This window comes from Rhinolophus sinicus, linkage group LG06 (assembly GCF_036562045.2).
Source record: "Rhinolophus sinicus isolate RSC01 linkage group LG06, ASM3656204v1, whole genome shotgun sequence".
Lineage (NCBI taxonomy): Eukaryota > Metazoa > Chordata > Mammalia > Chiroptera > Rhinolophidae > Rhinolophus > Rhinolophus sinicus.
Genome location: NC_133756.1, coordinates 19,995,113 through 20,019,340, shown reverse-complemented (window position 1 = coordinate 20,019,340; position 24,228 = coordinate 19,995,113). Strand labels below are relative to the sequence as shown.

Genomic DNA, 24,228 nt, shown 5'->3' with positions numbered 1-24,228 from the left:
AAATGAGGATCAGATTCTCACCATTGGTTAGGACTGACACTGCTCATTCCTAGCATCGTCGCCAGCATTTAAAAAGTGTAGTAGACATAACTGTGTTTTCCAATTTCATGTAATTATAAACTTGATGACATAAAATATTATGTAATTGCCATTTTAATTGATGTCTTATTCTTCCCATTGATGAAGATTTTTGGTGATTTGCATACAACTTTTGTGCTTTCTCCTCAAATGTCCATTTGAAATTCTAAGGTATGCTGAAATAAATACTCTGCAATTTGGTTCGCTATGGTTTTATAGTTTTATCAGTTATGTAGTTTTCAACCATACGTAATTCTATTGAGGCAGCTCAATAGAATGGTATCGTGAAAGGGGGAATTAATGTTTATTGAAGAACCTAGTGATCTGAATGCAAGTTTCATTTGGGGTTCAGGGTGCAGTGATGCTTCCTGGATTATAGTTTGAGTTTTCCTTTAGTCATATAGTTAAGATTGGAAATTAATATCTAGATGTGTAGGGGCTAGGAACGGTGGAATGAGTGCTCACATCATGCTTTGATTTGCATCTTGCTGAATGAACAAGATTAGGAAATATTTAGGAAATATTGTTCTCTTTCTGGTCCAGCCCTGCTTATTGGACTTCTCTATTTTGGAGTTGAGGACCTAAGCCACAGCTAATGATAAAATGTGCTCCCCACCTTTGCCAATAATTGTCTCATGTGTATATACATCTTTTTCCAGTATCTCTTGGAAAGAAATGATTCATTGAGGGCAGAACTAGCATGTATTTTGTACTGCTGCACAAATACCATTGTAAAAACATCCTAATTACAGCCATATTTCTAATATAGTTGAACCATATATTTTTTATATAGCATCCTGGCCTCATAAACTTATGTGATCTTGGTTAAATTGATAAATTACCGTGTGTCTCAGTGACCTGGGATTATAATATCCATTGTTTCAGTAATGATTAATGATACCAGCCATCTAAGAACTTGAAGAGAGATTGTATTTTATTCATTGTTAAATCCCCAGTACCTAGTATAGTGCATGGCATATGTTGGTGGGTAATGCATGCTTGTTGAATTTTGAACTCAAGAAAGATAAGGGCACATGTAGTGAGTGACTCAAAATGTCTGAGTATGGGGTATGAGTGAGCAGGTGTTCATCAAGGATTGGGGATCTCACATTAAAGTCTCTGCTTTCGGCTGTAACTCTGGAGTCCTGCCTCTGACTTGTGGGTGATGGTAGATTAGATTCTGACTGGATCTGAGGCAGAAAAGCATTCCTATGCCCTCCTAGACCTCGAACAGCGTCTTCATAGTCATCGATCTGTTGATTCCCTGGTTCACAAACAATCTCTAAGTGTCTGCTCTATGCTAGGGTCTGTGCTGTGTGCTAAGAATACAACAACGGATGACATGGAGTCGGTGCTTCCCCTGGAGGAAATCTGTGTGGAGATGGCAGAATCCCCAAATACACATACTGCACTATCATAGAGATTATAAAAGAGGTAACAGAGGTAACAGTGGGGAACAAAGGTAGAACTGGTGTATTATACTACAGGGGAAGCATTGCTTTGAGCAAGGAAGATTGTGGGGGCTTAGCTGAGGAGTTCAAGCGGTCTGTGTTGGAAAATGGTTATAAGGAAAGATATAGTTGTCTGAAACAGTTTGCTAGTGAAACAAACATTAGTTCATCCTGGCTGGAATATATGGTGTAAAAGAGGGGTGTGGAGCCTGGTGAGAAATGAGAAAGGACACATATAATAAGGTCAAGTATTTATTTTTTGTGGAGTGGTTGGGGGATGGGGCACATTGAAATGTTTTAAATAGGGGAACAATATGGCCAGATCAAAGATTTAGCAATACCCTTTCTATTTTTTCTTGTCTTGAGAAATGTTAGAGCCTCAGAATTCGATTATTTTTGTGTTTGATTATTAAAAAAAATAAAATAACTGCTTTGCTGGATCACCAGGCTGGGGGTCAGAAGCACAAGGAAACTGACAGAGCTGAAGTTTGCAAACAAAAGTTCCTGTTGTGGGGACTAACATTTTAAAATCTGGTGTTTGTGCTATTTTTTCTCTTTGTATATACCTATTGGGGTGCCAAGGAACTGTTTAGCAACATGGTACAGACTTTCAATTCAGATATTCGCTTTTCACTCCCCTTGTTATTAGTGGCAAAGAACAGAGCCTTTTTTTTTTTTTTTAAGATTTTTGTTTTTCTTATTGGGGAAGGGGGAACAGGACTTTATTGGGGAACAGGTGTGTACTTCTAGGACTTTTTTCCAAGGCAAGTTGTTGTCCTTTCAATCTTAGTTGTGGAGGGTGCCGTTCAGCTTCAAGTTGTCCTTTCGGTCTTAGTTGTGGAGGGTGCAGCTCAGTTCCAGGTCTAGTTGCCATTGCTAGTTGCAGGAGTCACAGCCCACCATCCCTTGTGGGAGTTGAACCGGCAACCTTGTGGTTGAGAGGACACGTTCCAACCAACTGAGCCATCTGGTAGCTCACCAGCAGCTCAGCCTAAGGTGCCGTGTTCAATCTTAGTTGCAGGGGGTGGAGCCCACCATCCCTTGTGGGACTCGAGGTGTTGAACCGGCAACCTTGTGGTTGAGAGCCCACTGGCCCATGTGGGATTCGAACCGGCAGCCTTCCGAGTTAGGAGCACGGAGCTCCAACCGCCTGAGCCACCGGCCAGCCCCAGAGCCTTTTTTTTTTTTTATATAGAGTTCTTGTCAGGAGGTTAGTTTATTTCAAGCAAACATTTATGGATGGATAGATAGATACATACATGCTATGTAAAGACACTGCTAGGTATAAATATTACAGGTATGAATAAAACATGAATCCTGCCCTGAAAGAGCCAGTAGTCTTGAGTGGGAGTTAGGGAAATAAATGGTCAGTTAACCTATGGTGAGATGAGGTCGGTAGAGATTAGCAGCATGGGCTGTGGGAGCAGAGAAAAGGGGCCACCGGCACAGACTAGGGATGGCAGGGCGGCACTTAGAATGGATGATCTTGGAGCTAAAGCTTTAGGATCAGTAGGAATGAAATGAGCCAATGAAGAAGGGGAAGAGGAGAGGAAAAGGTAGAGAATGGATGAGCGTTTCTAGACTGAAAAAACTGGATAAGACAGAGGTGAGGGAGACTCTGGTATATGTGTAGATGCACAAGTAGTTTAATGTAACTCAATTGATTTTCATTTACAGAACTCTTATTTTTATGATACTGGTTACTAGGGGATTCGGTACTCAGAATTAAATTCTCATTTGTTTCAGGGAGGTACTGCTGTAATGAAAATAATACTACCCTTGGAATAAGACATTCATTCATTCATTCTCTAAATTATTGATGACTCTTGCATACTAGAAGCTGTGTTCACGCTGAGGAAAATATCCTTTTACCTCACTGTATGAAGTCGGGCAAGGCTCTTAATTTTTCTGAGCCTTAATTCCACATCTTGAAAATGGGGCATTAATATCAGGTTCACAAGATTGCTTTGAGGATTAAATTAGATTATGCATATGTGAGTGCTTTTACAAATTCTAAAGTACTATCCTAATGTTTTTCATATTGATAATGTTACATGTGAGAAGGTTATCTTGATGAATTGAAATAAAATCTGTTATTGAGAGAAGAAACTCACAGAGGTCAAAGAGGAATAGTCGAGTAGGCATTCTCTAGGCATTCTGTAATACTTTGAATCAAGCAAATTAAAACAAAAATTTTTCAAAAGAGGTATCTTTGATTCTTTAACCCTATCTTTTGGAACTTTTTTTTCCTAGTATAAAATGAAGATAAGACTTCCTTTCTCACAGGGTGTTTATGGGGAAAATGAGAAAAGTATATGGAAGAAATAATTTATCTCAGTGTTTGGCACTCAATATGTTTTCTTCTGTTGGTTTTTCTTTTTTTTTACTTTATTTTTTTATGAAAGTTTACTGGGGTGACAATTGTTAGTAAAGTTACATAGGTTTCAGGTGTACAATTCTGTATTACATCATCTATATATCACATTGTGTGTTCACCACCCAGAGTCAGTTCTCTTTCCATCACCAGATATTTGATTCTTTTTACACTCGTCTACCACCCCTCCCTCCGCCTTTACTCTCTGGTAACCACTAAACTATTGTCTGTGTCTGTGAGTTTTTGTTTTCAATAAATATTTGTGTCTTCTGGATTGGAGCAAAAATAAGAGATCGTGTTAGAGTTGTGACTAAGCAAAGGTATCATTTTTAGTTTGTCATAACCAGATTGGTGAAGGTGGAGAATTGTCAAATATGGTCCCAAGACTTAAGTATATACAGATGAAATGTTCAGGGGTAAAAATGGGGATCATTTTTATGGTATCTGATTCTGAAAGACAAGATTTAGGTTTCTCTATTGTGATTGTCAAAATTTTTCCAGCCTTGACCCACTGCCTGGTTCCAAAGCCACTCCCACATGTTTGGTTGTTACAGAAGCACCCCACTGTCATTACAAAACTCTGTATTAGTTCTCTGTTGCTGTAACAAATTCTCACAGTTTTTATGGGTCAGGAGTTCAGACATGGCTTAGTTGTGTCTTCTGTTTGGGATCTCAACAGGCTATTACAATCAAGGGTTGGCCAAGCTGCTTTATTATCTGGAGGCTTGACTTGGGAGGAATCCTCTTCTGAACTCATTCTGATTATTGGCAGACTTCAACAACCCACTACACATTTATAGGTGTCATATATATATATATATATATATATATATATATATATATATATGACACATTTTCTTGATAAACTCATCCATTGATAGCCATTTAAGTTGTTTCCATACCTTGGCTATTGTGAATAATGCAGTAAACATGGGAGTACAGGTATCTTTTTGAGATAATGATTTCATTTCCTTTGGATATATACCCAAAAGTGGGATTGCTAGATCATATGGTACTTCTATTTTTAATTTCTTGAGGAACCTCCACACTGTTTTCCATAGTAGATGCACCAGTTCACATTCTCATGAACAATGTGCAAGGATTCCCTCTCCTCCACATCCTTGCCAGCATTTTGTTTTTGTTTTTTGTTTTTAGTAGCCATCCTGACACGTGTGAGGAGAAAACTCATTGTGGTTTTGATTTGAATTTCCTTGATGATTAGTGATGCTGAGTACCTTTTCATGTACTTGTTGGCCATTTGTATACCTTCTTTGGAAAAAAGGTCTATGTAGGTCCTTTGCCATTTTTTAATTGGGTTGTTTTTCGCTATTGATTTGCATGAGTCCCTTGTATATTTTGGATCTTAACGCCTTATCAGATGTGTGGTTTGCAAATATTTTCTCATTTCATAGGTTGCTTTTTCATCTCTATAGACCTAGGTAAAGCATGGGATCAGGGAAAATATTGGTTTGAACTATTGCAAGTGAGTCCAGTTAGGGACAAATTCATTATTGAGCAAATTTTTATTCTGAATAAAATTATAATTAACTCTGTGTACTGGGATTTAAAAGAACAATAGCAACAGAATGAATATGAGAAAAGTTTACAGATTCCAAATGTTGACACGTTTGAACCAAAAGCTGTAAGGTATCAATTTCGTTTTGCGTTGTTTGTAGTGTTTGTATTCATTTCTGTACACAGTCAACATTTAGCTTTCCATTCAAACTGTGTGGGAAGAAAATTAAAATTTTAATTATAAACATCATGGAAAGGTGGTTATAAACAAGCAAATCTCATCCAAAAAATAATTATATACACAATAAAAAATTTTTTTTCAAATTAAAAAGTGAAAAGTGTTGGTACAGACTGTATTACTCTTTCTGAGATATATAGGGGTACATTGGCAGCATTTTGTTGTTGTTTTCTTTTTTAGTATAACACAGAGTATCCAGGTTATTTTTGCTGAAATAAATTAGCTGATTGTATCCATCTATTCCCACTTCCAGTGAGGTGCTAGAGGGTGGGGAGAGGGCACCCTAGATGTCTGGAAAGTGTTAGTGGGGGGTGTGGTACTGAGAGAAAAATCAACCAAAAAACACTATAGTCTATCCTAGAGACGTGAGCTATTATTATTAATAAGCCATATGAAAATAAACATAGAAAATAAACAAAAATCATTTAAGGAATGCTAATTATATCCAAGAACTATGGTAATATTTTACATGTGTGTTATTTAATCCTTTTAACAATCTTTCATGGTAGGTACTCATATAGCATAGATGGTTTTGGAATCACAGAGATGAAAGTTAAAATCCCAGCTCAACCACTCACTAATATGTGAAGTTGGACTAATCTCATGTCTTTCTAGCTCAACTATGGTGATGTTAGGACTCTCATTTTTCTCTCTTCTTTTAAGATGAGGGAACCAAAGGACAGAAAACTGTGGTTTATTTACCCCCACAGCAGCTTTACTTGTGCAGGGGCATCATCAGTAAGTAGGACATTCAAGGAAGGCTTGGGGGCAATACAGAGCAAACTGTTTGCACACATGTGACACGTCGAAAGAGGCCTGCTGTCCCACCCCCTTCAGAGGCTGATTGATCCTTCCCTCTGCTCTGGCTTTAGCCAAGATGACCTGTTATCAGAAGACCTGCGTTATGAGCCGGCGCTATTGTGGTAGCTTCCTTCCGGTAGTCTCAGCTCCTCCTTAGAACAGGTGACCAGGCATTGCTGAAAAGCCTGAATGTGCTTTTCCTCTCTTTACCTTATTTTACCCAAAGCTTAATGCTTAAAACCTCTTGCTCCTCTGTACACACCATTACATGTTCCTTATTCTGTCTACTAGTATCTAATTTCCCATTTCTTATATCTTCAGTAAAGTGAAAGGAAGGTGTAGAGCAGGGGCCAATAAGGATTAGAATAGAGACCAGAATTTAGATCCCTGCCAGTCAGTCCATCACTCTTTTCACCAGATTAATGCCCTTCCCATCACTTTCAAGAATGGCAAGAGAGATGGTATTAGTTGTGGAAAGTTTAGTGGAGGAGAATAGTGCTGAGCTGACTTGGAGAGTGGGGCACAGAATCGTGGATTAGAGGTGTAGACTAGAGAAAGACAGTGCTGGCCAGGAGATGGGCATAGACAAAGGCACGTGAAGCTCTGCCATTGGGTTTTGGTGCAAAATGAGCCATGCCAGGTGACTACCTTCTCTCCTTGTTGCTTTCGGCCAATGACCCTTAGTAGGAGATATTAGCTGAATGAAGATGAGAAGATGAGATAGTTGCCTGGCACCTGGGAATGCCAAAGCCTCAATTAGGCCATTCAGGTTTAGCAAATTCTAGCTCCTCGAGTTGTTGAGCTCGATTTCTTTAATAACAGTAGCCCTAGATTATTGATGGTCCATTGTGATCCAAGTACAATGCCAGGTACTTAACATACATCGTCACATATAGATTTTATGTAAACTTTATAATACTCGTATGTAAGTTGTTATTCCCATTTTATACTTTAACATCTGCTTGCTTCACCTTTTGTTTTGTATGAAGCAAAAGACAAAATTTAGACAAGTGGAACCATTTACCTGGTGGCTTCTCTAAGCCTTATTTCTTCCGTGTGTTGGTACAGTAGAATTATTATATTATAAACTTGGACCCCCTTTAGTAGTAGCTTCATTCTAATAAGAAAAGTGCCAATCTCTTCATTGTGCTAAGGATTTAATTGATTTATGAAGATTGAATTTAGCTTAATGTTGCACACAAAGCTAGGAACTTAAAAGGCATTTATTTGTTAAGTAAAAGAAATTTAGTTGAATGATTAAAATGATTCTTAAATATTGCCATACATTAAATAATACTGCTCTCTCTGGGTGCATAGAAGTTAATAGAAAATTAAGGAAAACAAGATATTACAACTAAAGTTGTTCAATTAAAATATATATTTACTTTCCATTAAGTTTCATTAAATGAGAGATAAATATCTAATTCCTTCACACTATTGTTTTCAAATATACTTTTTTATGACACACTTCCTTTTAATTACTATATAGTATCTACCCTTTTCCTAATTTGGAGTTATGCATTTAACAAGCATTTATTGAGCACTTGCTGTGCGCTAAGGCTTCTGCTAAGTTCTGGGATTTAGAGATGAACAAATGATCATCTCTAATGAACAAATGAAGATTATCCTGGCTATTTAGGAGGTATTGGTATAGGTGGAGGCATCAACAAATATCCACAATAATCGTAACAGAATGTCAAGTGCTAAAGTAGTTGAGTGAAGAGATTCTAAGAGACACAGAGGCAGAAATTATTATTCTTGCATGGGGAGATCAAGAAGGTACCTCACAATGGAATTGGCATTTCAGTTGGGCCTTGAAGGATAAATAGAATTTTGCCTGTTGGAAAAGGAAGAAAAGGACAATTCGAACAGAGGGAGTAATATGCAAAGGCATGGGAGAATGAAAAGATACATATTTAAAGACTGGCAAACTGTAACATAATAAATAGATAGAATTTATGGGGAATACAAAGGGAGATTAATCTAGGAAGGAAAATTGGCACCAAATTGGGAAAGGCTTTTTTTTGCATTCCAGCTGTTTGGGTTCTAGTTGAAAAACATTTTTTTCTTTCTTGTAATATTTAAGGCCAATCTGATATTTCTTGGTATTTGGTTTGCTTTTAGTTTCTGTTTGCCTTTCTTCCCTTCTGGGCTCATAGCTCATAACAGAGTTCAAACTCAAAATCATGCAAAATTTGCACTCAATTTTAAAAGATCATTCTTCCTAGTCCTCCTCCCCATTATGAATCCTTGACTCCTGGTGGCTGCTTTACTTGCTGTGATCTCCCATCATGCCTCTGCTCATGCTGCTCTGCATACCTGAAATGTTTTTATCCTTTCTCACCATCCTCCAGTTCTCCAACCCTACCTCATCTTTCCCAGCCCAGGTCATGTGGCTTCCCTTCCTACAACCCTTCTTTGGCCATTCACAGCCTTCACTCATTTTTGTTCTGTTGAACTCCACTGGAGGCCACACCAAAGAAAGACAAGGCCAGAAAAATCAGCTGTTTGCAAGGGTTGTATATAAATGTGGGGCTCCTAGAACTATGCCAAAAGGACTTTGTTATGTGGATCTTCTGTGAAATCCAGGAGGAAAAATTCCAAAAGCAAAGCAAAAGAGTGAAAGGCAAAGGAAGTCAAAGTTGATGTTGCTAGACTGGGGGGTAAAGTCAAAACAGAAGGATCTTGTACAAATGTAGAAAAGATTGCCAGTGAAGAGATTTGAGGTGTATATGGAAGGCTGGCCCAGGAACTAACGGAAACAAAGCCTACATATCCTGATGTTTCTTAAATTATCATCCACTAATGTGCTCTTAAAAATTAAGTTTTGGAATTAAACAAATACATGTTGTAGAAAAATCAGAAATATATATAAGCAAAAGGAAGCAAATACACAGGTTCCTTAATTCATTCACTTATATGTAATTGTTCAAGTTTTAATAAATATCCTTCCAGATTTACATTAGAATGATAGTTTACAAAACTGGGATCATACTGTATTTTTTTGTAAGTTTTTTTTTTTAACTTTAGGTCATAAATATCTTTCCATGTCAATAAATATACTTCTAGATCATAATTTTTAATGGCTATATTGGATTACTTCATAAGTAAACACTCATTACTTGAAATTTTTGCTAGGTTATTTGTACTTTTATATTATATTTTTCTATAAGCAACACTGTACTGAACCATACTCATACAAATACGTGTGCACATCTTTATTTATTCCCATAAAATAAAGTCCTAAAAATGCAATGGTTGGGTCAAATGATTTGTACTTTACAAGAGTTTTTAAAATACATGTTGTCAAATTGCCCTCTAGAAATGTTTGTGTCAATTTATACTCACCATGCACTGAATGAAAAGAAGTGTTTTTCTGAACCCTTGACAACATTGGTAATTACTCTCTTGCTTCTTTACCAGTTTGTTTGTTGAAAAAAAAACAGTATTTTTATGTTTTTTTAAAATTTTACATTTCTTTAATTACTGATGAATTTGAATATTTTTGTTCCTAAGTTTTAATTCTCCTGGTCAATTGTCTGTTCAAGATTTTCACTCATTTTGCTATTGATGGTAATTACCAGTTTGACTCCAGTTTTTTTTCTTCCTGAGCGGGGAGAAAATGGAGTTTTCCAATCATTGTGTGTAGTGCTTGATAAAAGCTAATGTCACTAATTTTTATTCAAAGTACAAAACAATAAAAATAAAACAAATGCAAAAATTTAGACTATCTTTGACCCTAAAAAACAAAAAAATAGAACACACATACATAAAACTTTCAGCTCTTTGCTGCTATGGTATGTGTATGATCTCAAGTAACATCTGGGGCCTTGAAGAGGTTCTTGCTGAGTCATGACCACAGCAACCACTCCTTCCATCTTGCTTAAGTTGTCATTGTTCTTTTTCTATGTTATTTTCTGATAATATTGTTTACAAATTGTGCTACAGCTGAAGGAACTCAAATAGCAGAAACATTCTTAAAAGTAAAATGATGATATAATGAAAGCTAAGTAAGTATTCTACAGGTTGTAATTAATCAAAAATTAGTTATCGCCTTAAAACGGAATTAAAAATTGTTCACTAAAATGTGTTTCTCTGCAACATTATTATATTGAAATGGATGAAATGTTGATAGATGAATCAGTAAAAGAAAATTAGTACCAAAATAATTCCATGGCAGACAAAAAGGTAGCATACAAATGTCGTGTAATCATGTGTTACATATTTTGTGAATAATTTTCTTAGCTTGAGTGTTCTTTCACTTTGTTAAACTTTTTTCTCCTTTATGCTGATGTTTAAAATATTTTGCAATAAAATCAGTCAATCTTTTAAGTTGTCTGGTTTGGTATTAGAATTTTTTCCCACATAATTATATGAATAGTCACCAATTTTCATCTAGTACTTTTGTTGGTTTTCTTCAATGGTTAGCCAAATGTTCTTAGCCATTATTAGTTAAGCTATTCTTTTCCCAACCTGTTTCAAATGCTGTCTTTTTAATGTATGAAGTTCATTTGTACACTTGGGTTAGTTTATGGATTTTCTAGTCTGTTTCACTGAACTGTTTATTTGATGCATATAACATACTGTTTCATGTGCTGTCATTTTATAAAAACTATCACTATCCAGAAAAGCAAGGCATCAAATAGTATATTCTTAAAGTATCTTATTCATTCCAGATTGCTTTATTTTTTGTTACTAGTCACCCCAAATCAGTACCATAGAATAAAAACAAATAGCTATTTAATCAAGATATGGCACTGGATGATTTTCACATGGGATTGCAGGCCAGGGGATTTTGCAGGTAAAGAAGGTGTAAATGTTTTCCATTATCCTGTTTTAACTATATAATCCTACTAACAGTTAGAAATTATGTCTGTATCTTAATTCCTCTTGCATTTAGAAAGAGGATCTTGGCCTATTTCCACTTTTAGCAATATTTTAAATACATAGTCTTATTATTGTCTCAGTGTGTAAAGATTCTTCTGATCCTCCATTTAACCTTTTTTCCGTCAGCAGTACTGCCAGCTTCACGATGTGATCTGCTGGTTCTGGTTTCCGGAAGACTGAAATGTGGCCTTTGCACAAAGTAGGTCAGATCTTGCCAGATTAGGTGGAGATTCTCGCAGGGGGAGTTCAGCTTCATAAACCCTTGCAAGATACTCCTCTGTCTGGAATGGTCTTCCTCTGCACACATGGGCTCTCAGACCTGCTTGACCCAAGAGCAGTCGTCCTCTGTCTGGGAAGGTCGTCCGTTTTGATCAGGTGCTACCATGCATACCCTTGACCAGAGGACAGACCTCCTCTGTCTAGGAATGTCATCCTTTTGGATCATGTGCTATTGGCAGACACTTGACTGAAGACTTATTCTCTCTCAGGAAAGTTTTCTTCCTTAATTAAGTATTTGGCTATGGGAGGCCTGTGTGGAGCAGGCAAAGCAAAGGCTAGTGACTCAGTTGGTCATATCAGCTGAATTGGTGGCATTACAGCCTGGGAGGGGAGTGCCTCGTGGGGTTACACATATTGCACCCTTTTATGTCTGGGTGTAAATCTATTTAGTTTTTTTTGGTAAGTTACTTTTCAAACTAATCAATTTATAGAAACATATTAAATTCTATATTAAGAACATTATTATTTTAGCCATCTTGTGGCATTCTGACTTCTGTGCCCATAGATGATTTCTCAGCCATGGGTTCTTTTTTCTTTTTTTTTTTTTGTAAAGTGGTGATGATGCCTACCTCCCAGGGCTGTTGTGAGGATTTAATAAGTTAACAAATATAAAGCAATAGGAGAAAACACTTTAATTGATGCTCAAGAAATGTTTATTACAGCTATAGTTAGGAGGTTGGTAGAGCATTATAGAAAAGTGACCCCTCTTTATACACCCTGGATCCTGCCCTTTGGTGAAATCCCAAGATCTGTAACTTCTGTGCTACAGCTTACTTCCAACTCTGTGCCTAGCACACAGTGTAACTCCATACTCTGCAGGGCTAGTATGTTGTCCAAAGCATGACAAAGGTCAGGAGCTTAGGAATATGTTTAAGGTAACGCAGAGCCAGCAACCCAACAGACAAGCTTCTGAGGGAATGCACGGAGGCTGAAGCAGGTGAGCATGGGCTCAGAATCATATAATTGTCACCCCAATAAACTTTAATTAAAACAAACAAAACAACAACAACATCAAAAACAGGAATCGTATAAGACAGAGAAATCTGGATGATATGCCAGCCAGGCACGTAGGAATCTGATGAGATATTTATGATAGTGAAAATCCTCAGGAGTTGAAGGGAATAGAGCTAAGCTGGCAGGAGAATAAATTAGAGACCACAGCACTAAGAAAATCTTGGTCAATCATCTAGAATCTTAATATCTCTGTACAGGAAGGGATTTTAGTAGTCATCTCATCCAGCCCTTAAGGTTGTGTTTACATTTTCTCTTTAGCTGGGCTGCTGAGAAAGGAACATGGAAACAAGAATAAGACAAGCAGAAGTAGAGTGAGGACCACTGGGAAAAGGACCATTATGGGAGTAGGGATGAAAAGTGAAGATGATCAAAATTAAGCATTCATGTTTGTGGCGTCTTTTTAAACTGCTTAGGGCATGGAGCATGACTAGTTTAAAGGTGCATGCTGAGTTCAAAGGGCCAGGGTCAGGATCTTGGGGTCCGATGACCCATACTGAAGAACAGTAGGAGTTTGCAGTGCCTGGCTGAAAGTGTAAGTGTGAAGGAGGAAAGTGAAGCACTGAGCAGAAACCACTAACTTGGGATAAAGCCAGCTCAAGAGTCCATAGCAACTTCCAGAACTTTTACACAGACTGGATTGGGAGGTGGTGGTTGTAACACCATCAGAACTCTGTTGTGGGGCGCCAGAAACAACAGTGCCTGAAGAGAATATAATAGGTATGTTCTCTAGCAAATATGAGAATTGTTTCAAGAGGGCAGAAAATCTGCAAGTGGATTTTCCTGGAACTCATAACAATGTAAAGAGAAATATGGGTCCAGTGACTGTCCTATTGAGTGGCTGGAGACGGCACCAATGCAGAATGGAAAGGGAGTCGTACAATGAGCACAGGATTCAAAATGCATAGACCTGGGTTTGAGTATCTGTGCCATCACTTGGTAGACATGTGACCAGGGGAACAATGAAGGTTAATTAGCATAATATACTCAAAACTTCAAGGACAATGTGTAGCATAGAGTGGGTGCTCTGCAAGTAATAATTCTTTATTCTCCTTTCTTCATAAACATATATTTAACTAAATTGAATTGAAGGTAAAGTGACATGGTCAAATGAACCAGTAACATTTTCTTGCGTTATATTTTATCACAATGGTCTTGAGTTGGAATGGTATGCAATTAAACTCTAATTTAGAAAAACAATGCATCTAATTTTGTATTTACTTGGTCAATGAGCATAAAGTGAATTGGAAGAAAGGGTATTTCTGAGCAACAAGACATTCAAATTGTGCTACCTTTTTATATAGTGAAAAGAGTAGAATCTTTGTTAACACAAAGACCTGAATTTGAATCTCAGTCATGGTTTAGGGCTATGTAATCATAGCCAGGATAAACCAGGCTATGCTGCAGCATTACATAGTAAACTTTATTTCCTGAGATGTTTTATGTGCCAGGCATTGTTTTAAGCACTGATCATCCAATATTGAACAAGGCAGACATGATCCTGCCTGCCTTCATAGAGGTTACAGTCTGCTTTGCCTCCAGACACAGTTCCCTTGGGTGAGCTGAAAGTTACAATCATGATGGAAAGGAATTTATTTTCTCTGAGAGCAAACTGACAAGAAAATGTCAGTTTTCCTACAATGATGGGAAAATAAGAAAGAGCCATATTCCATTATATTGAGACTGGCTTTGCCTTCCTGAGCAGTCCCGATGGGACTTAACTGAAGTTGAGGTAGAGTATATGTGCTTTTTTCCTTTCATTGGTAATGTTGGGTTGGAACATTAGAGTGTGGGTTTAGGGTTTTTTGTTTCTGTTTTTGTGTTTTGCGTATTGTGAAATCATGCTTGTATCTCCTCTAATGCCTATACTCTAAAAATCAGAGCCTCTTATAGGCTGAGACAGATAATCATCAATGGCAGTGTGTTCTCTTAGCAAAACCATGGGCATTTGAGTTATACACACATGGGTTAAAGATCTACATCCATCTCTTGATAGATGTGTGACTTGAAAAATTATAAAACTTGTCAGAACCTCAGTTTCCTTATTTGTAAAATGGGGACAGCAATAATTACCTCGCAAGTTTGTTGAGAATTAGAATATCATGCAAATAGCATATATATATATGTGTGTGTATATATATATATGCAGTGAGAACAGTGCCTGATACTAAGTAGGCATATAGTGAACTGTAGTTATTATTTATTTGAAGAAAGTGACACTCATTTTTAGGCTTGTGACTTTCCCACAAAACTCCTTTGGTTATCTCATATTTTTATCTTTGGGCATGGAACTTAAAAGGTTGCTAGAGTAGGATTGGTTTCTCTTGTCATCCTTTTAGTAGAGTCTAGGGAATGGAGACATCATAGAATGTCCAAGTAACAAGGGGCCCTAAAGATCAGTTAGTCAAATTTCTTTGCTTTGCAGATGGAAAAAACTGAAACCCAAAGAAAGAAAGTGACATGCCTAATGTCACAAAACAAGTGAGTCAGATTTAAACTCAGCCCAGTGCACTGCTCTTAGCAGCCCAAGGCCTCAGAGCAGGGACACTTGCAGAGATTTAGATGCAGGGACCCGTATCCAGTGGAGTCACTGTCCAGAGATGCAGAATTCCTCTAACAGTGTCAAAACTGAAAACTAAAAATATTAGCTCATATGTAGTTTAGAGGCAAACTATGGGAATAGAGGAAAGAACACATGTGAGGTGAAAAATTTGAAGTCATTGATTGACTGCTCTGTGCTAGGTATTCAGCTAGATATTTACATAATTTAATCTTCAAAATTTAGGTATTTTTATTTCTTCTGTTTTATAGATGAGACAATTGACATACTGATAATTTGAATAATTTGAGTCACTCTGCTGATACAAAGTAGATCCAGGATTTGAACTTAGGCAGTCTGACACCAGACCTCTGTTCTTAAGCATTTTTTTACATTTCCTCCCTTCAGGAAGATAGTAAATGGTGGGGTGATCAACTTGGCCAGGTTTATCTGGACTGCCTTAGTTGTAGCACTGATAGTCCTGAGTCCCAGGAAGCTTCTCAGGGAAACGCAAACCAAGTATCTACTTCTGCTATCCACATGTGGCCCCTTGTATTATCAAATAGGAAGATGCATGTATTTTGCCGGGGCCAAAATACTATGTGATTTTAGGAGACTAGTTCAGAGAGGTAGCAGTAGTATCTGAAATGAGCACTGAACTAGAAGTAAGAAGATTAAGAATCAGGATTCTTTTGCACTTACTACTAACGTTTAGCTAGCTACTTCACCCTCTACACCTCAGCATTACATCTATAAAAGGAATACTACAGAGTTTTTGCAAGTTCTAAATGAAAGAAGCATGGAAACTTTTTAAAACATTACTACCCACACAAATGTAAGGGCAAATGGTGATCATGATAATGATGATTTAGGTTCAGTAAAGTAAAATCCCTACTTAGAAATGTTGAGTAGTTTTTATCATATACAGATGCAAGTAGTAATCCCTTATTATACATTCAATAAATATTTATGAGCCGTACTGTGTGGCAAATGTCTCATGACATAAAGGGCCTTCATGACCTGGCTCTGTCTTCCTCTGCAATCCCATATCCTGCATCTCTCACACTCTACCATAGTTTCATCCTTCTCAGCGGGTTTGCATTTTCCCAAAGCATACTATGCTCTTTTTATGCCTTTAGTGTCTCCATAAATACCAGTGTCCCTCAAGGCTTCTTCTCTCACCCCCTGCTCTGCTGATGTTATGCCCTATCCTTTTATGTCCTCATATATATCCAGAGTTTCAACAAGATCCCAGCACTTTCATCTCTAGCCCTTAAATGTCTGCTGGGAGCCATATCCCTATTTATATCTGCCTACTACACATGTACACTTGGGCATTTCACATACGCTTCAAGCTCAACTTGTCTAAAATTGAACTCATTATTTCTCTCCATTTGCTCTTTCACCTTTGTTCCATATCTCATTCAGGGTGTCATCTTCCCAGCTGGCATCTAATGTGGGAACATGAGTCTTTTCATGTTTTTCCTTTGTCATCCCAATATCCACATATTCGTCCAGTCTCACAGATTACATTCCTCATTATCTCTTCAAGGCATTCTCTACTCTCCAAACCCATCACTACAGTCTTATTTCAGGCTTTCACCTCTTTTCAACTGGCTTACTTAGGTTTATTCCTCAGTTTTCTGTTTTTATGTTTTTTTCTCCTCATTACTGCCTCCTGCTCCAATTTTGCAATAGCTCCTCTAAATTGTGGACACTACATTCTTTTCTAAAACAGCAATCTGATTTTATAACTTTTCAGTCCATAGTTCTTCAATGACTCTGTAGCATTCAAAATAAAGTTCTAATTCTGGAGCTTCCTCTACAAGGCTGTTTATGGCCCAAATGTTACCTGCCTCTCTATCTTCATTTACCACTTATTCCCTTCCCTGTATTCACACACATACAAATCTCCAACCATAAAGAAATATTTGTTGTTCCGTATCTACCAAATATAAGATTTCTAACTTCCTTGTTTTGTACATTTGGTTTTCTCTCCTTGAAATAACATTCTTTCCCCCTACTTTTTAAATTTGTGTAGTAATCTTTTACTCATCTTATAAATGTCAGTTACTCTGGAATCTTTTCCTGACCAGGTAAATCTTTGGATGCCACCTAAATCTTTTGTGCTCCCACAGCTGTATGTTTGCATACTCTTCTAACCCCAATCATTCTATATAATAATTGCTTACTTACCTGTCTATCTCCCCTCTGAGTCAATGAGCAATATGAGAGCAGGGATTATATTTTAGTCATCTATCTCTATTATCTAGCATAACACCTGGTGCATAGTAAGTGTTTCCAAAAGAGTAAGTAAATGAATGAGCCAGGTTTAGATATGCTAATACTTCAGAGACTGGTCATCAGGAGAGAAGGGAGAGCTTCGAACAGCTTGGAAGACTAAAAGTTTGTGGGGCTAAATCATATAGAGGTGCTATATTAATTAGAATTCGTTGCTTACAAGTGACAGAAACCAAACCAGCTTAAGAACTAGTTTAAGGTAAAAAAAAAAAAAAAAGTTTATTAAAAGATACGAAAGTGTAGCCATGCCTCATGAAGGATCTTGAAATTTATTAGGCACTCTCTTTTTTCCCCTCAATTCAGGTGTCATTCTTCTCTGTTTTATCCTTCAGCCAGGCTCTCTGTTTCTTCTTCCCTATGGCGAGATGTGGTGACCCCACAAAATCCCACAGTTCTCTCTGTCTTACAATCTACCTTCTATATCATATTGGTCATAAAGCCCCAAGCATCATACTTCCTCAGCATTTCTAAAACCAATCATTTTGTAAGTGGTTATACACCAAGAGACTAATTGTCTCTCCTAATTTTGATTTCCTAGTGAAGAAAATATGGGTAGTCTAATTCAATCAATCAAGCTCTGACTGGGAGGCCAGGATTACACAGTGCAGACTTACTGCCACAGGTCCAGTCCTTTGCATCAGGTGACCAGGAGTCTAATTCCTGAAAACCAAGACATCGAGATGTATTGCAAGTACTTTCTATCTGCTGAGTATTAAATGTTTATTGAAAGGACAAACACATGAATATACTGAGTGTCCCATCTATCCTAATACATACCTTTCCCTGACTACTGCAGCCCTCCTCTGGGATTTCAAAGCCTCCTCTGAGTTCTTGTATCATTACTCATTCTATGGTAAAAGGGGTGTGCAAATGAGGACGGTGGGATGAAGGCTGGTGGGTACAAGCTGAGGACTTAATTAGACTGGAAAGTATACCTTCTCCTCCCATGAGATTTGCCATCTGTCTGGATCATAAAGTCTGGAGGGTGGAATCTGATTCCAATTATTGCTACTAGCCAAGCAATTTAGATTAGGTGTTCATGTCTTACTCAAAGAGCTGAAGTGGGAGAATGATTCTTGTGAAAAGTGTGGAATTAAAATCTTACTGGATGTAATAAAAGTAGAGGGAACATTTCCCAAGGAGTTTGAGGTACCATAACTAGAGAGATAGCCTGAATCATTGTCAAGAAAAGGCAGGTCGTAGCTCTGAAGCCAGAACGATATGTAATGTCCCGAGTGTGAGGTAAGATCTCAACGTAAATAAGTAGCAAAGTCAATATTTTCAGTTGCAGAGACGAGGAAGAAATTAGGAATGGGAAACGGGTGGGGATGAGTGGTTCACATCTGAGGTTGTAAATGGCAAACATGCACAGCAACATCTGCATGTAGTGCCAATTGCCTGTGTTTCTGAGGTGGCTACAAGAATTTAAAGGAATGGACTGGCCTGATGTTAATGATAGAAGTACTTCAATGCTGAGTATTGTCTAGGAACTAGTAGTCACTGTCATCTAGTCAGCGCTGTGCGTCCACATTGTATTAGAAAGGTCCTTTTGGATTGAAACAAGGGAGAGATACCAGCTAGTGGCTAGAGAAATGTCAAATCATGGTCTAGTTGTAGGGGAAGAAACTATAAAGGACTGAGTGAAACTGTCTTTTTGTAATTGAATGGCTGTCCTACAGACTTGGAATAAGAGTCAAGGACCATGAAAAAGACTGATTTATTCATTCAAGAGATATTTATTAAGATTCTGTTATGTCCTCTTTGGAAAAATGTCTATTCAGGTCCTCTGCCCATTTTTTTTTATTGGATTTTTTGTTTTGTTGTTGTTGAGTTGTATGAGCTGCAAATATCTTCTCCCATTCGGTTGGTTGCCTCTTTGTTTTGTTGATGGTTTCTTTTGCTGTGCAGAAGCCTTTTAGTTTGATATAGTCCCATTCATTTATTTTAGCTTTTACTTCACTTGCCTTTGAGGTCAAATTCATAAAATCCTCTTTGAATTCAAGGTCGTAAGTTTAGTACCTATGTTTTCTTCTATGCAGTTTATTGTTTCTGATCTTATATTTAGGTCTTTGATCCATTTTGATTTTATTTTGGTACATGGTGACAGATAGCAGTCCAGTTTCATTCTTTTGCATGTGGCTTTCCAATTTTCCCAGTACCATTTATTGAAGAGGCTTTCTTTTCTCTATTGTATGTTTTTGGCTCCTTTGTTGAAAATTATCTGTCCATATTTATGTGGGTTTATTTCTGGGTTTTCAATTCTATTCCATTGGTCTGTGTGTCTGTTTGTCTGCCAATACCATGCTGTTTTGATTATTGTAGCCCTGTAGTACAAGCTAAAGTCAGGGTGTGTGATACCTCCAGCATTCTTTTTTCTTACGATTGCTTTGGTTATTCGGGGTCTTTTGTAGTTCCATACAATTCTGATGATTTTTTTGGTTCTATTTCTTTAAAAATGCCATTGGGATTTTTGATGGGGATTGCATGATTGGATAAAGAAGATATGGCATATATACATAATGGAATACTACTCTGCCATAAGAAAAGATGAAATAGTGCCATTTGCGACAACATGGATGGATCTTGAGATTATCATGCTAAGCAAAACAAGTCAGACAGAACCATATGATTTCACTGATATGTGAGATATAAAACTGAAAGCAACAAAAGAACAAGACAAATAAATAAACGAAAACTCATAGACACAGACAACAGTGTAGTGGTTACCAGAGGGTAAGGGGGGAGGAGGTGATAGATGAGGGTAAACGGTGCCCGATATAAGGTGATGGAAGGAGAATTGTCTCTGGGTGGTGAACACACAATGTGATATATAGATGATGTATTAGTGAACTGTACACTTGATACCTATGTAATTTTACTAACCGTTGTCACCCCAATAAATTTAAATAAAAAAAGAGATTCTGTTATGAAGCAGTTACTGGACTTGGCTGGGAATATGAAGTTGAGCAAACCAGCCACGAGTTATTATGCAGCTTATAGTTTGGTATTTACACAAAGAAATAGGTATAGGAAACTGGGTGCAGGAAGTAAAACATAGGTGCTATGAGAAGGTATAACAGGTTATGACATGGTCTAGTGACACAGGAGGTGTCTCTGAGGAAGTGACCGTAAGCTAAGGTTTGAAATAGGATAGAAGTTAATTAGGTGATGTAGAGGGTTGATGTGGGTAAGAATCTTTTGGAAAGTTGGAACACATATCAGTGAGTCACTTTAGATGATATGGTAGCTACAGTTACTTATTCACATAGGTTCTCACTGGTCAGAACTTATGAGAATAGCTGACTCATACCTGATACTAGTTGATGGAGAGAAAGAATTCTACATATGATGCCAAGCCGGTCCTTAATGGTTCAGGTCTTCTGTTTCAATGGGCCCCCTCTCAGTAACAAACATGGTTATATGTGGCATGTACAGTTATTTGTCTTTCTATGTACATCTTTTAAGAACTCCTTGAAGGTCCAGAATAACTCCTGACCTATTTTTTCCAGCAAATAGTAATTTAACATCTGCTGTGTGCTGGCTATACCCTGTTTTGAGCACAGATTAGTGTTAGGGAATGTAGTTACAGAGATTAAAATGAACAGTCCCTGCTCTCTGCATTGCTAACAGTCTAGGACAGTGTATGTGGTTCTCAGGGCAGCACTGGAATTTTCTGTCAGCGTGTTAAGTATGCAAGTTCATGAGTCCCACTCCCACTTACTGACTCAGAATTTCTAGAGATTCAGGAAACTTTTAATAAACCCTCCAGGTGATTCTTATTCACATTAAAGTTTGAGAACCACTGGTCTAGGGCATGATGAAGACATAATTTACAACAATGACAAGACATTTATTGAGAAGTTTCTATGTGCCTGACACTGTTCTGAGTATAGTGTAAACATTGTTCTGAGTATAGCACAGTATAGTGTAAACATAATTTTTATATGCACTGGGAAACCAAAAAAAATCATGTGACTTGCTTTCTTTTGATGTTTGTCGTATTGTGGAGGTCTGGAACTGTACCCGCCATACTTCCGAGATATGCCTGTATTATTATTACCAGCTCGCTGTTGGGAACACTAAGGCTTAGAGAGCTTAAGAAACTTGCAATGGCAAATGATGACACCAGGATAAACAGACAATTATAATAAACAGAAAATCTAATTCAGTATAATAAAGCAATTATAGAAGTGTGATCAGCTTGTGGCAGTTATCGGTAGTTTTTGGAGAGTGTAGCAATTTTCCTTGATGGAGATTATAAATTTGCCATATAAAGTGAATTATCTTCTTTGAGTACTGAACTTCTACACTGAAAGCTAAGAGGTAGTTCTCTTTGTAATTATCAACAGGAGTTGACAGAAACAGGGATTGGAGTGCTATCTGTGTTTGGAAATCAGAATTTATTTACATCTCTAGGTGAGACATCAGATCAGGCAGCCAGGTCAGTAGTGGGAGTTGGCGTGAGGATTTAGAAACCCAAAGTCTACGTCATGGTTGAGTATAGACTTGATAGGGGAATGATCAACATATCCAAAGCAGTATATCTAGAGTCCTTGGGTGAAGTCAAGATGGAAGCCAGAGGTAGGGCCTTGTTCAGACTTTTGAAAGCCCTAAGTTTTCTTACTTTTTGAGTGAGTTCTACCACTCACCTTATAAAACATTAAAATGTACTGACTTCTCAAATCAAATAAAATTAATATTATCTCTAAAAAGAGTTGAGTTGAATTTCATTTACTGGTTGACATTTTTGTAGCTATTTAACTCAATGCTTATTAATTTTGTTTTTGCTCTTTTGTTGCTTTCTGTTTTATATCTATCAAGTGAATGCCAGTGTAGTTCATTGTATTACAATTTTAATAGTTTTTCCTTTCTTAAATTGTATATATACTTTTTGGTTCCTCTCTTTTTGTGAAATTCAGGCTGAGAAGAACGGAAACTCTTACACCAGCAACAGATACGGTACCAAGCGTGACACACTCTCCCTACACAATATTGAAATGAGCTCCATTGTGGAGTATCATTTGAAAGGCCTGGTGGCTTGTAGAACGTGGGGTCCACATATTAGTGAAATCATGGTTCTCGACTTTTTCTGACTTATTTCGTTTAGCATAATAATTTCAAGATCCATCCATGTTGTCACAAATGGCACTACTTCATCTTTTCTTATGGCAGAATAGTATTTTACTGTGTATACATAACACATCTTCTTTATCCAATCATCTATCAAAGGATGCAACAAAGGAACAAGACAAACAAAGAAACAAAAACCGATAGACATAGACAATAGTTTGGTGGTTACCGGAGGGTAAGGTGGGTTGAGGGGGTGGTAGATGAGGGTAAATGGCATCAAATATATGGTGATGGAAGGAGAACTGACTCTGGGTGGTGAACACACAGTGTAATGTATAGATGATGTATTACAGACTTGTACACCTGAAACCTATATAACTTTACTAAGAATTGTCTCTCCAATAAACTTTAATTAAAAAAAATTGGTTTTGCACGTTTGTTTTATTTTTGAATCAATATATTTTTTAAGGTCTTGAAATGTTTTCATAGGCTCTTGAAAGCCCCTAGGTTCTGGGCACTATGAGTTTAGCACCTCATGGATAAAACAGTCCTAACCTGAGAAGTGAGTCAGGTGTTGCCAGGCAGGAGCAATAAGCAGGTTGTCAGGGCTCCTGGAATCACTGTAATAAAGAGTGAGATATCAATAGATATATTAGGTCAGACTGATCCAAAACTGACCAAGCATTGCCAAGGAAGTAATAGATTATGCTTTTATAAAGTTTTTAGAGGTTAATCAAGACCGTATATGTCTACACTCCAGATATTTTTAAATACCACTGATGCTTCTACCTCCTCCCTCTTCTATTGACTATCCCACACCAATAGCTACAGAAACTAGATTCAAAAGTAAACAAAACAAAACAAAAATATAACTTCTTTTTTTGTTTTTTTCTTTAATTTTTATTAAATTTATTGGGTGACATTGGTTACTAAAATTATATAGGTTTCGAGTGTAGAATTCTATAATACATCATCTGTAATTTGCATTGTGTGTTCACCACCCAGAGTCGGTTCTCCTTCCATCACCATATATTTGATCTTCTTTATCCTTTTCTACAACCCCTACCTTCTCCCTTCCCCTCTGGTAACCACTAAACTTTTGTCTGTGTCTATAAGTTTTTGTTTCTTTGTCTTGTTTGTTTGTTGCTTTCAGTTTTATGTCTTACATATAGGTGAAATTATATGGTTCTCAACTATTTCTGACTTACTTCGCTTAGCATGATAATCTCAAGATCCATCCTTGCTGTCACAAATGGCAGTATTTCATCTTTTCTTATGACCAAGTAACAATGCATTGTATATATGTATCACATCTTCTTTATCCAGTCATCTATCGAAGGACACTTTGGTTGTTTCCATGTCTTGGCCACTGTGAATAATGCTGCAATGAACATAAGAGTACATATATCTTTATGGATAAATATTTTCAGATTTTTTAGGTAGATAAGAGTTGAATAGCAGGCAGTTTCAATTCTCATCTACCCAGAAATCTCTGGTCTACCCTGCTATTCAACTCTTTAGGCCTCATTTCTTTCTTCCCATGTTTAGTCCCCTAGTCTTTGCCGCGCTCAGCTTTATGGATTCATCTGGTTTGTATAGTCTCATTTGGATTGGTGCATTCCTTTTCGGCTGTTTAATCTGGCTTGGACCTGGTAAAATGTTCTGGGTAATCTGAGCTGCTGCT

The 24,228-nt window shown here is 37.4% G+C and overlaps 1 protein-coding gene across 7 annotated transcripts in view; it reads left to right on the top strand.

Annotated features, from left to right (window-relative positions):
* Positions 1 to 24,228, top strand: part of AGBL4 (AGBL carboxypeptidase 4) — a 1,099,729-nt gene that overhangs the window by 218,179 nt on the left and 857,322 nt on the right. The gene's annotated exons all lie outside the window — the stretch shown is intronic.